Source organism: Miscanthus floridulus, chromosome 8 (genome assembly GCF_019320115.1).
Source record: "Miscanthus floridulus cultivar M001 chromosome 8, ASM1932011v1, whole genome shotgun sequence".
In the NCBI taxonomy this organism is placed as follows: Eukaryota; Viridiplantae; Streptophyta; class Magnoliopsida; order Poales; family Poaceae; genus Miscanthus; species Miscanthus floridulus.
The window spans coordinates 10,989,814-11,002,809 of NC_089587.1; the positions used below are offsets into that span (position 1 = coordinate 10,989,814).

The 12,996-nt window shown below is 40.5% G+C and overlaps 1 long non-coding RNA gene across 1 annotated transcript; it reads left to right on the forward strand.

Moving 5' to 3' along the window:
- Window positions 1-10,244: 10,244 nt before the first annotated feature.
- Window positions 10,245-12,770, forward strand: LOC136471100 (uncharacterized). The gene is made up of 3 exons (XR_010761921.1): window positions 10,245-10,754; window positions 12,246-12,461; window positions 12,633-12,770. It is a non-coding gene; the product is annotated as an uncharacterized lncRNA (long non-coding RNA).
- Window positions 12,771-12,996: the final 226 nt, after the last annotated feature.

Below are 12,996 nucleotides of genomic sequence, written 5' to 3' on the forward strand. Positions count from 1 at the left end.
GCTACAATCCAAACCCTTAGCACATATATAGGGGGAGCAATTGCTACCTTATGGGATTCATGAAACTTGTCCATATCCTTTTACACATGGTAAATATGCTTGGGCAAGAAACATGGATTCAATTAAATTTTGATTCATATCTTTGTGTAAGGGTTGTCATCAATTACAAAAAGGGAGAGATTGAAAGCTCTAGTTTAGTTTTGGTGAATTGATGAAACCCTAAGTGCTAACCTAGTTTATCAAGTGATTATGAGATAGGTAGCACTACTCCAAGTGTTTAAGCAAATGAAGATCATGACATGATGATGATGGTGATGGCATGGTGATGATAAAATGCCTGGACTTGGAAAAGAAGAAGAAAAACAAAAAGCTCAAGGCAAAGGTGAAATTGATAGGAGCTTTTTGGTTTAGTGATCGAGACACTTAGTGAGTGTGATCACATTTAGGATCGATAGCTATACTATTAAGAGTGGTGAAATAGGTAGCACACTTAGTGAGTGTGATCACATTTAGTGAGTGAGATAGGTAGCACACTCCAAGTGGTGAAGCAATTGAAGATCGTTGCATGATGAAGATGATACCACGGTGATGATCAAGTGCTCGGACTTGGAAAGAAGAAAGAGAAAAACAAAAAGCTCAAGGCAAAGGTATAAACCATAGGAGCTATTTTGTTTTGGTGATCAAGACACTTAGAGAGTGTGATCACATTTAGGTTCGATAGCCGTACTATTAAGAGGGGTGAAACTCGTATCGAAATGCGGTTATCAAAGTGCCACTAGATGCTCGAACTCATTGCATATGCATTTAGGATCTAGTGGAGTGCTAACATCATTGAAAACATTTGTGAAAATATGCTAACACATGTGCACAAGGAGATACACTTGGTGGTTGGCACATTTGAGCAAGGGTAAAGAAGATAGAGTTGAAAACGAGTTAGTCGCGCTGGTCACAGGGTGACCGAACGCGTCCGGTGCGGCTACCGGACGTGTCCGGTATTTTATCCAGACTTTGAGTAGTTAGACGGAAGTGACCGGACACGTCCGGTGTGGATATTGGACGCGTTCAATATTTGGACCTGAGGTGAAGCGACTAAGTGAAAGTGACCGAACTCTGGCTCAGTGGAGTGACCGGACGCTGACGAGTTACTGTTCAGCATCAGGTCAAAGTGATGTAGGTCAATACTGGATTGTAGAGAGGGACCAGATGCGTCTGGTGTGAACCAGCAAGTCTTGGGTTTTTAGCGTAGTAATTGATCGGACTCTGGGAGCGTTCGGTCTGGTATAACCGGACGCGTCCGATCGGCCTTGAGCGGCTCGGGGAGCTCTTTGGACTCGACCAGACGCTGCGTCTCCCGCATCTGGTCTGGTGTGACCGGACATGTCTGGTCGGCCTAGAGCGGCTCTAGGAGCTCTCTGGACTCGACCGAAATGCTGCCCCTCCGACGTCCGGTCGTCCACACCGGACATGTCCGATCGCAGTTGAGCATGGGACTCATGGCAGCAATGGCTACTTCATTTGAATGGGAGACATGGTGGTCCAGTAGTGATCGGATGCAGCGACCGGACATGTCCGGTTGCCACACTAGACGCGTCCGGTGCACATGATCTACGTGTCTGGTCGTCCTGTAGTCAGCCCAATAATTGAGCCAACGACTCTATTGTTTGGGGGTGTCCATAAATATCATTTGGCTGGCTCTAGCTCACTCTCTTGGCAATTTGCATTGATATAGCAACCTTGTGAGGTTAGCCAAAGCCCTCCCACTCATCTCCATCATTGATTCATCATCTTTGTGAGATTGGGAGAGAATCCAAGTGCATTGCTTGAGTGATTGCATCTAAAGGCACTTGGTGTTCGTGTTTCACTGTCGGATTTGCTTGTTGCTCTTGGTGGTTGCCACCACCTAGATGGCTTGGTGCAATGGAGGAGGATTAGCACAAGTTGGTGATTGTTCGTGGCCATCTTCTGGTGACTGTGAGGGGACTTGTGCGTTTCCTGGTGGAGCGCCAAAAGGTAACCCTAGTGGATTGCTGGTGTCATTGAGTTACCTCACTTGTGGGTAGGTTGTTGCGGTGTCCAATTATGTGGACGAGGTTCGTGCAACACCTCTTAGCCGTTGAACCACCAAGTGTTGGTCGACCCAACGAGGACATAGCGTGTTGGCAAGCACGTAAACCTCGAGAGAAAATTGGTTCTCTTGCTCTTTGGTATTCTCCCGGTGATTGAGTTAGTATTCATCTTGTGATTGGTTCACTCCTCTATGCGGCGGTATAATCACCTTACTTACTCATTTATATACCCGCAAACTAGTTGTAGTAAGATCTTTAGTGTAGCTAGAATTGAGAGCTTGCTTTGTAGCTTAAGTTCATCTAGTTGAGCTCTTTAGTGTAGCAAGTGTGAGAGCTCTTAGTGAGTAGTGACTTAGTAAATTGTGTGTATAGTGATCATAGTAACTAGAATTGTTGGATAGGTGGCTTGCAACCCTTGTAGAGCTAGAGCAAGTTTGCTTTTCGCTATTTGTCATACTAATCAAATTGCTCTAGTTGGTTTGTAGATTTTTAAATAGGCTATTCACCCCCCTCTAGCCACATTAGGACCTTTCAGTCAGCCGGACCAATGTAGCCTTACAAACAAAAGTATAAGCCATGACGGTACTTACAGACGAGTTAGAGGTCGACCGAATCGATGCAGCCCTGCTTGTTGAAGAACTCGTCGAGATCTATAGTACTCCTACTCCTAAGGGTTGGCGTGAAGCCAAAAAAAGTAATTGGTATTGATTGATTGGATCTCTCTTACAATAGCCGAGGTTCAATATTTATACCCAGAACTTAAACATGAATCCTTCTCAAACACAACTTATTACAATATTTGAAATAAAAGAAAACATTCCTAATTTAAGATAACTTGGACCCTAGTCCTTTCCTTTTTGTTGAGTCCGACATATTTTTCTCCCCCGACGCCACCTGTACGTAATCCATTGATGTTATCTGCTGACGTCATCTATAAAATAGTCAATTTCTGATACCACATCAAAACTGGCTGATATCGATTCACATCTGATCGATCCCTTGATGATACAATCTTGGAAGCTTCGAGTTCCCGCGTTCTTCTCTTCCCAAATTTTTGGTGTAAACAGCTGCGCAAGGATTGGGATGAACTGATCCAAACCGCAAAGAGGCTCTGCTCAGAACACTGCGTGGCTCGCGAGGAGCATGACCAGGCTTTCTGAGAGTGTGACTAGGCCTACCAAGAGCGTGATGACGCTCAACAGAAGGTCGGCTCCCTCTAGACCAAGCTCAAAAGCGTGACAACCTAGAAGCTAGAGGTTGAGAGCGTTTCTACCAGTATGGCCATGGATCTCACCGAGGTGAGGAGAAATCTTCAGGCAAAGAGTGACGAGCTCAGTATCCTGAGCGCCGCCCTCAGAGTGGTCTACGATGACCTTAAGGTGGTGCGGTCAGAGGGGACCAGCTCTCTCGTGGCTTGTGCCATCAAGATCATGGCTCAGGTGCGCCAGCTCAAGAGAAATGCCCTCTGCACTAGGGTCAATCAGTCCTTTGCGATTGCTCATTCTGATTATGGGGACATCATCAATCTAGAGGCAATGAGCCACGGCTACATGCCTAGTTATGAAGTCCATGAGCTGGAGGAGATGGAAATGGAGGTGGCTCCCCTTTCGTAGGACCTGGTGGATAGGATAGAAGGCATAGTTCTCCCTGGAGGGGCTAGTCAGTTAAATAGGTCGGACGATCATTTTTGTAATAATCGGACAAGTTTTGACCCCTGTGTTTTGTTCGAACAAGTTTGTTCTTTTATTTTAGTTGAACAAGTTTGTTCTTTCTCTCTTTTTATGTGTGAAAAGGGGTTAATGCATTCTGACCCTTCTGTTTGTTAAGACCGTAGAGTTTGAGGTGTAGGCACAAAACTTTGATCATGCTGATAAGCAAGAGTGCCGTAGCTGCTAGGGCGTGGGTTTCTTACAGTTCGACCAGCCTTACTCAGTTGTTAGTTTCCACAAACCTTGCCACTAGGTTTTTTAACATGACGAAGGGGTTGGGCATGGTGATTGTTTTAGAAAGGGTATTTATATATACCCTTATCAGCCCTCGAGTGAGACCCGACCCCTTGTCATTTCTAGGGTCGGGTGTTACTAAAGATCGAGGAGAGGATAGCGAAACTAGTAGGAGAGAGCGTCTCTTGTTTTAGAAATGTTATCCTTAGTTTTTGCACGTACCCCCTCCCTAGGATCTGAGCCATCATTCTATGACCACGCATTTGGTCTCCTTACGAGTCCAACTCTCCTCGAGCCCCCGCACGCAGCGGGGGTCCGGTCGAGGGTCGGCTCATCTTTGTGATCATCACTCCATCCGTGGTTTTCACAACCGAAGGGGTTGAGCTAACATCACTTGCCTTGATGGCTCGAGTGACGTGTTTGGTGAGCTTGCTAACGGGCATGTCCGAGTGGAATCTGGGTCCATCGTTCATGACAGGGTCAGCATAGCCCTCATGTGGCATTCCACTTCTCCTTAACCCGCCTCCCGATAGATGCCCGAGTTGTTGTGGAGACCGACTCAGGTGGCCTGCTAGCCTCCCCTCGATAGAGATTCTATTGTGGCAGAACCTCCTAAATTATAGGGCCCACATGCACCTGTCACTATCCAATGACCTCTGATGACTATGCATATGTTTCTGGTAACTTAAGAAGACTGTCGGGTGTCCTCGGAGAACCCTGAATCATCCACGATTTTCCGAGTAGGATCCCATTACAGAGTCATTGCAGTATTACAACAGTTTATTCATTAATATACATCAGAGTGAAATAGCGAAAGTCTTACAATAACTTAGTTTACAAAACAATTGTTTCAAACCTTACAAACTAAGTACGATTATTATTACAAACCATAGTAGTGGAGTAGCTTTAGTAACATAAAACATAACACACAATTAAAGTACCCTGCCCAAGGGCCACACATTTACTTGTCATCATCAATATGAACAACCGTCATGCAGCACGGTCTAAAGCAGACCTACTCATGAGACTCACCTGCAACAAGGGTTTAACGAACCCTGAGTACAAAAGTACTCAACAAGACTTAACCGAAATAAAAACTGATAAGACTCAGGAATGCAGGCTCAGGGATTTAAGGTAAGTCTTAAGCAATAAACAAAGTTCTTTTGCGTAAAAGCTCTTTAACAAAATTCTTTCTTTCAACATTTAATTCTTCATAAAAACCATATATGAATCTGCCATGATCCGTAATGAGATCATGAACTTCATATCAAACTCTTTCTCAAATTTCATTCAAGTTTCATTTATTAACTACAATGATGAACAATGAGTTGAGTCTCCATAACCGAGGAGCAACGATGATTCAAACCGATTATAACCCAGCTGGGGATTCCCAACCACACGACATATGTAGGTCCCTGACCTACATATACCAACCCACCCTTAGATCCTCTAAAACAAGAATGGGTCCACGCCACCCGAGAGCACAGTACTCCACCAATCCAGCCCATTGCCACGTGGGTACATGCTACTCCCGCCATCTCTCCACTCCTAGTGCGCGAGTAGCCATTCTCATAATAGAATAGCTGAGTTAAGGCTTACTAGAGCATGTGGCCAGTACTATAAAGTCTCACCTCATGCAATTCAACAACGGACGGTTCTTAATCGACACAGGCAGAAAGAACCTGCTCACAAGACATCCATGTCTTGTGGCTCTCATACACCGAGTCCGCCCGGTGTAGATTTATTACTCCACAAGATCATATCTCATGATAACATAAATAACCAGTCGTATCCAAGAAACCATTTATATCTCGTAGGTGACCAGTAATCACCCGACTTTTATCGTTCTAAGCATGGCTAAGCATAATTAGACATTCTCGGATTGAAACAGTTAACAAGGTTGATATGGAAAAACAAGGTTGGTAATGCACCAATTAGGTTTCCACTCAACTCCTAATCACTTAATGCAGTATTTTAAAGCAAAAGTGATAAAAATTTATAAAACACAAGGTAGGTTTAAATGCATCCGGGGCTTGCCTTGATTGCTAGAAAAGTCAGGTTCCGGAGATGTTCCACAGATATCAAACCCGACTTCAACAGGTGGATTAACTTCCTCAACAACTTGGTTGACTACCACGTTCTCACTTTCGTTCACTACACGTAGTAATAATGCCATGTTTAAAATGATGCGCGATATAAAACATGATGCTTGACGATGGATGCAAAAGTTAGTAACTTGAATACAACTTTCCTTCGCGGTACAGTTGCAAACCAACCACTGAATAACCCTTTTCATAAACTTAAACACTTACTTTAATTGCCAAGGATCATTATATGCTAATGACCCAAGGTCATCACTCAGTCCAAAAATTCAAACAAAACCTAAGTCATTAAGGTTTACTATTTGTTTTTATGAATTAAATAATTAATTCAAAATTATGAAATAAATCAACTTTCTCCAAATGAGCTCAAAATTTTTGTGAAGACTCATCATATGATAACTAAGTGGCAAAATAATTTTCATAATTTTTGGATAATTATTTAAGCCTAGAAAAATAATGGAAACCCATTTATTAATTAATTTGAGCAATTTTTATCACATTCAAAATGTACTGAAAATAACATTTAATATTTTTCCTAAATAGTTTACATCTCAGAGAGGTCACACAAAAATTTTCATAATTTCTAGAGCTCTATTTAATTCTACACAAAATAAACAAAACACCACTACAAGATTTTCGGTCTACTGCAACGCCGAAGAATTGCAACGTAGAAAATTTGGTTGCCAGAGATTGTTGTATTACAACCATTCTAAAAAATGGTAGCGATACATGCCTTTAATACAACGGTTTTCAAGATGTTGCAAAGCTCTGTTGCATTTGGTGGACGATATTGCAATGGTGAAAAATGGTTGCAGTAGACTTGATTTTGGTTGCAATTGTGTGGTAGTACTGCAACTACATTTACGTTAGTTGCATTTGGTTTTGACTATTGCTACGGTTTTTTTGTGTTGCATAAAATTTGACAAGCGTTGCAAATGCTAGATACTTAATGCAACGAGAACTCTTGGAGGCGAAGCAAAAGTGGGGGTCAATTGCAACCTTTTTTGGCAGTTGCAATATACTTTGATATTGTTGCAAGTGCTAAATTTTATTGCAACGAAATCTATGGGGTCGAAGCGAAAATTGTGTTCAAGTGCAACGCTTATTTTTGGTTGCAATATACTTTGATAATTGCAACGAATTTAAAACTTAAAAAAAAGTATGGAAAGAAAAGAATTAGGGACGCATATATTAAAATTAAAAAGTGCTCCCCACAGGATTCGAACCATGGAGCTCTGGTTCAGATAAAACCTTCTCCACCACTGCGCTATGTAGGTGTGTTCGTTGTAACTCAGGTTTTAATTTATTTGATATGATTGAAGACCTTATGAGTTATAAAACGCCCCAACCCTGGCCCCATCTCGGCATCTCCGTCCTTATGCCTGGTGTCTGAAACTTTCTGTTAAGTAGTAGTTGCTGTTAAGTACTTGATGTTAAGTATGCGTGGATGTTAATTAGTACTTGAAGTTGTACCGGGGTGGTTGGTCACTTTGTTAGCGATAGTAAATGCCTGACCGTGCACCATCGGTCACATGCACTACGCCAGATTCGTACCGTAGGAACGGGGACGTTTTTACTGTAGGGGCGGCTGGGGTTGGGGGAGCCCTTACAGTGGGCGTCCTCGGGCCCCAGCAGCCCAGCCGCCCCTACAGATGGCACTGTAGGGGCGGCTGGTAACCTGAGCCGCCCCTACAGTTGGGGCTGATCTGTAGGGGCGGCTCAATCACCAGCCGCCCCTGCAGTGCCCAACTGTAGGGGCGGCTGAATCACCAGCCGCCCCTACTGATGGCGCACGAATAAATAGCAGCCAAAATTTGAAAGGTTCAAATTTAGTCAAATAACAAGATGACCAAAATAAAAGTTGTAGATCTTGATGAGTTGAACAACTTTTGTATTCATCATTTTTACATCTGAAATCATTTAGGGTTTGAAAATTTGGTTTGAACTTGTCAAATTTCAAATTTCAAATTTTAAAATATGTAAAACATTGTCACATCCAAGTTTGATCAAACGTAAATGCTGAAGCATAATTTTAGAAATTTTTAGAAAAAAAAACATCACATTTGGAGTTAGTATGAGGGAGAAAAACTAGTTACAAAGTTTACCCACAAATTAAAAAGAGAAATCACACTGTTCTAGATGATCCTTACATGATCATAGTGAACAGTGTGATTTCTTTTTTTAATCTGTGGGTCAACTTTGTAACTAGTTTTTCTTTCTCATACTAACTCCAAATCTGATGGTTTTTTTTCCTAAAAATTTCTAAAATCATTCTCTATCAATTTATTTTGTTGCTTTTGTCAATATATACATATGAAAAGTTTGAGCAATTTAAATTTTGAATTTAAAAAAAATACAACTTCAGACAAGATTTTGGTACCCCAAATGATTTCAGCTGAAAAAGTGATAAATACTATAGTTGAATAACTTATCAAGATCTACAACTTTTGTAATGGTCATTTCTTCATATGACAAAGTGGTACTGACATTGTTCACAAATGTGACACATCTCTCGTAAGGTTTTATAAACTATATGAGACATGTGTAAGATTAGTGAATAATGTGTACTAAGAATTTGTCAAATGAAGAAATGACCAAAATAAAAGTTACATATATTCATGAGTTGAATAACTTTGGTATTCATCACTTTTTATGTTGAAATCAATTTGGGTCTCAAATTTTGGTTCGAACTTGTCGTTTTTCAAAATTTTAATTTTAAAATGTTCAAATTTTATCAAATAACAAGATGACTAAAATAAAAGTTGTAGATATTAATGAGTTGAACAACTTTGGTATTCATCACTTTTTATGTTGAAATCATTTTGGGTCTCAAATTTTGGTTCGAATTTGTCATTTTTTAAAATTTCAAATTTGAAAGGTTCAAATTTAGTCAAATTACAAGATGACCAAAATAAAAGTTGTAGATCTTGATGAGTTGAACAACTTTTGTATTCATCACTTTTACATCTGAAATCAATTAGGGTTTGAAAATTTAGTTTGAACTTGTCAAATTTTAAATTTCAAATTTTAAAATGTGTAAAACATTGTCACATCCAAGTTTGATCAAACGTAAATGCTGAAGCATGATTTTAGAAATTTTTAGAAAAAACAACCATCACATTTGGAGTTAGTATAAGGAAGAAAAACTAGTTACAAGTTTTACCCACAGATTAAAAAGAGAAATCACATTGTTCTATATGATCCTTACATGATCATAGTGAACAGTGTGATTTCTTTTTTTTAATCTATGGGTTAACTTTGTAACTAGTTTTTCTTCCTCATACTAACTCCAAATCTGATGATTTTTTTTCCTAAAATTTTCTAAAATCATTCTCTATCAATTTATTTTTTTGGTTTTGTCAATATATACATATGAAAAAGTTTGAGCAATTTAAATTTTGAATTTCAAAAAAATGCAACTTCAGACAAGATTTTGGTACCCCAAATGATTTCAGCTGAAAAAGTGATAAATACCAAAGTTGAATAACTTATCAAGATATACAACTTTTGTATTGGTCATTTCTTCATATGACAAAGTGGTACTGACATTGTTCATAAATGTGACACATGTCTCGTAAGGTTTTATAAACTATATGAGACATGTGTAAGATTAGTGAATAATGTGTGCTAAAAAATTGTCAAATGAAGAAATGACCAAAATAAAAGTTGCAGATATTCATGAGTTGAACAACTTTGGTATTTATCACTTTTTATGTTGAAATCATTTTGGGTCTCAAATTTTGGTTCGAACTTGTCATTTTTTAAAATTTCAAATTTGAAAGGTTCAAATTTAGTCAAATGACAAGATGACCGAAATAAAAGTTGTAGATCTTAATGAGTTCAACAACTTTGATGTTTATCAAATTTTCATTTAAGATCATTTGGTGTCTCAAAATTATTTTAGTAGTTTTGATTTTAATTTTTTAAAATTTAAATTTTTTTCCCCATTTTTAAAGGTTCAATTTTACAATTTTAAACTATTGTATCTCTACTATAATTAAAAACTTGAGACTCGGGCTTCAACGCTTCCGTCCGTATAAAAAAAGAAACCAACGCCGTCCGTATCGACGGAAGAAAAAGGAAACAAAAATTCCCTTCCGCTGATTGTGCCTCATCTGATGGTCCTTTCGCGGCATCCCGGCGGGGCGGCTCAGCGTGGCGGCGCACCCGCGCGACAGCGCCGTGGTGGGGGCAGGCCCGGTCATGGCATCTCGGCGTCCCGGCGAGGCGTCCCAGCGCGGCGGCGCACACGCGCGACGACGCCAGAAGCCCCCAAGCACGGCGTAACTCCTCATGATGCCCACTGAGCGAATCCGGCCGACTCCGGCCTCGATGGCTGCGGATCTGGGCTCGGGGGCAGCGAATCCGGTTGGCCTACACCGGCTGCTCCGCGACGAGGCCGGCCAATGTACGCGCGTGCCGCTGCTGAAGTGGTTGGACCGGTGGCTGCGCGGTCCACGCCCTCATCTCTCTCATTCGCCTCCACGCCCACCCTGCCATGCACCCCTATGACATCGCTCCCCATTGCGGTCGTCCGCTCCATCGACTGCTCGAGATCCATGCTCATGAGCCGCAAAGGGGTCAAAGCCCCAGGTCGACCTGCCACTCTTCATTGCCTCCATGCCAACATGGACGCCCTCCTGGTAGAGGTCCTTCCCCTGTCTTTCATCTTGGGTTTCAGATTTTTTGGCAGAAAACTTCTTGATTTTGTGTGACTTTGAATTTGGTTCAGAGTTGTAGAATTGGATAATTCTGACTTCCTAGGTGCTATTCCAGATTGAGGTAATCCTATTTGTCAAGTGGCTTTGAAAGTAGGGAAGTCGATGATATTTCAGTGGACACCGGTAGTTCAAGCATTGAGATGTCCGATATCCAGTCTCAACCAGACATGTGGATAGGTCATGCAGAGCCTCTTGAGACCCTACTGGGAGCAGATATTATTGCAATTGCTTATGATATCACTAACAGATAATCTTCAACTAAACGACACAATAGATTGGCCAGGGAGAATGATATAGCATATGGTTGTATATACTTGTAAAAGGTGTAAAGTATTAAACTTAGTATTTTTTAAAATTCTTACTACATATTGATGCTGGATAGTAAGGCAATTTAATGTTGTGCTTGATTTCAGATGGATGCTTTTCCAGTATGGGTTAGATGGGGCCATGCTTAGTTCCAATAGAGCTTGTTAAGAATAGTTTCCACATAGTCTGCCTTTCCATAGGTGTACATGGACTTTCCATTCTTAGTGTCTTTTTTTCCTTTTGTTTTCAGGAAGATGGTGAAATGATTCTTTGTTAATCTAATTCACCACTGAGCTAAGATGGCTAAAAAAGTTATAATGCAGATAGAATGAGGGAATTTGTTTAGATGACCTGTGCCAAAGAGAGGGTTTTTGACTTTCACCATTTTGTTAAGTTACATTTTAATTAATTTGTCAGGCAAAGTGGTGCTTTTCATTATCTTTTTTGTGTAATATTTTTGTTTGTTTATTTTCTTTACAGGAAAGTACTTCTATGCTTTGGGTTTTTCATGTACGGTTTATCATACTTCTTAAGCTTTAACAAATAATATTTTTTCTCTCACAACTCACATAGGTAGTGTTATTAGCAAGCTTTGATTGTTATTAGCAGGGGGGGCGGGGGAAGCAGGGAGTATCTTGCAGCCAGCAACATGAGTGAGGTGCCGTGCAGGTGCGGCAGGTAAGCCTTTTCAACATAGGTACAGCTGGAGTTCTCTTAATTTTGGTGTGGTCTCAACGCCTGGTAAAAATTGGATCTGGGAAGTAAAGGTGATAACTTTGCTTCCGTTACTTGAATTTGAGACTGAAATTGCTCTAAGTTGCTAAATGATGAAGTTGAAGACAGAGTTTGTCAAGGAGTCTCCAACTCTTATTAGGATAAATAGCAAAAGCATGATTGATCTGCTGGTGCTTACTATGTAGCCAGAACTTTGAGGGTTTATGAATACTTTATGTTTTACATGAAACAAAGCTTTTTAAAGGAAAAAAACAATACAATTTATAAAGTCATTGCTCGCTCCGAATAACCACAAATCTCATAGCCTAATTTATGTTATAGAGTTTTATATTTATAACCTTTCTAATGCACCTCATATTCTCTGCTTTGCAGATAACAAATAATGGCGCTGTGAAGATCAGTTTCAATTGTTTATAGTGCCGTTCAGAAAGTTCCATCGCCTATCAATGTGTTCACCCTCTATGACTCAGGCAATTTGACAGAGTACATGCAGGCAGGCGATGCATTCTTCCTCAGCCAGTGATCAGTAATGTAATTATGCGGGCTGTTCTTGTCTTTATCCATCTCAGGATTTGATATATGTTGGAGGTAGTACAATTTTGTGATTATTTGATAAATTCTGTTCCATTTGTATTGTAGTCCTGTCAGCAATTCATATGATAGCACATTTAGATATATTCTTGGGTAGCATCACCATGTCTAATTATGAACCCATGTCTGCCATGCATACACTTGATTTTATTCTTCGAGACATTGCAGGGCGGCTGAAGGACTGGGACCTCATCCAACAAGGAACACATAAACAAATATACCAATGGCCTTCTTGAAAATGAAATCTACAAATTGATGTAGATTTTGTATTGAAAAGATGATGCAGATTGCAATTCCGTCCATCTGGCACAGGTTAGTGTTCTGCACGGATATTAAAAAAGTTGTGTAGAGAAGATGACACTTACTGTGCTGTTAATACTCCTGCCTTTGCCCTGCGGGCTGCAGTTCTTTTTTTGTTACAATTTATTTAGAAAGGTTCGCGAACTCGTGATTAGTGTTTCATGCTTTCGCTAGATTGAGCACTGAGGCTGTACAGTATGTGACAGTTTTTCATGAAATACAGGATTACTGA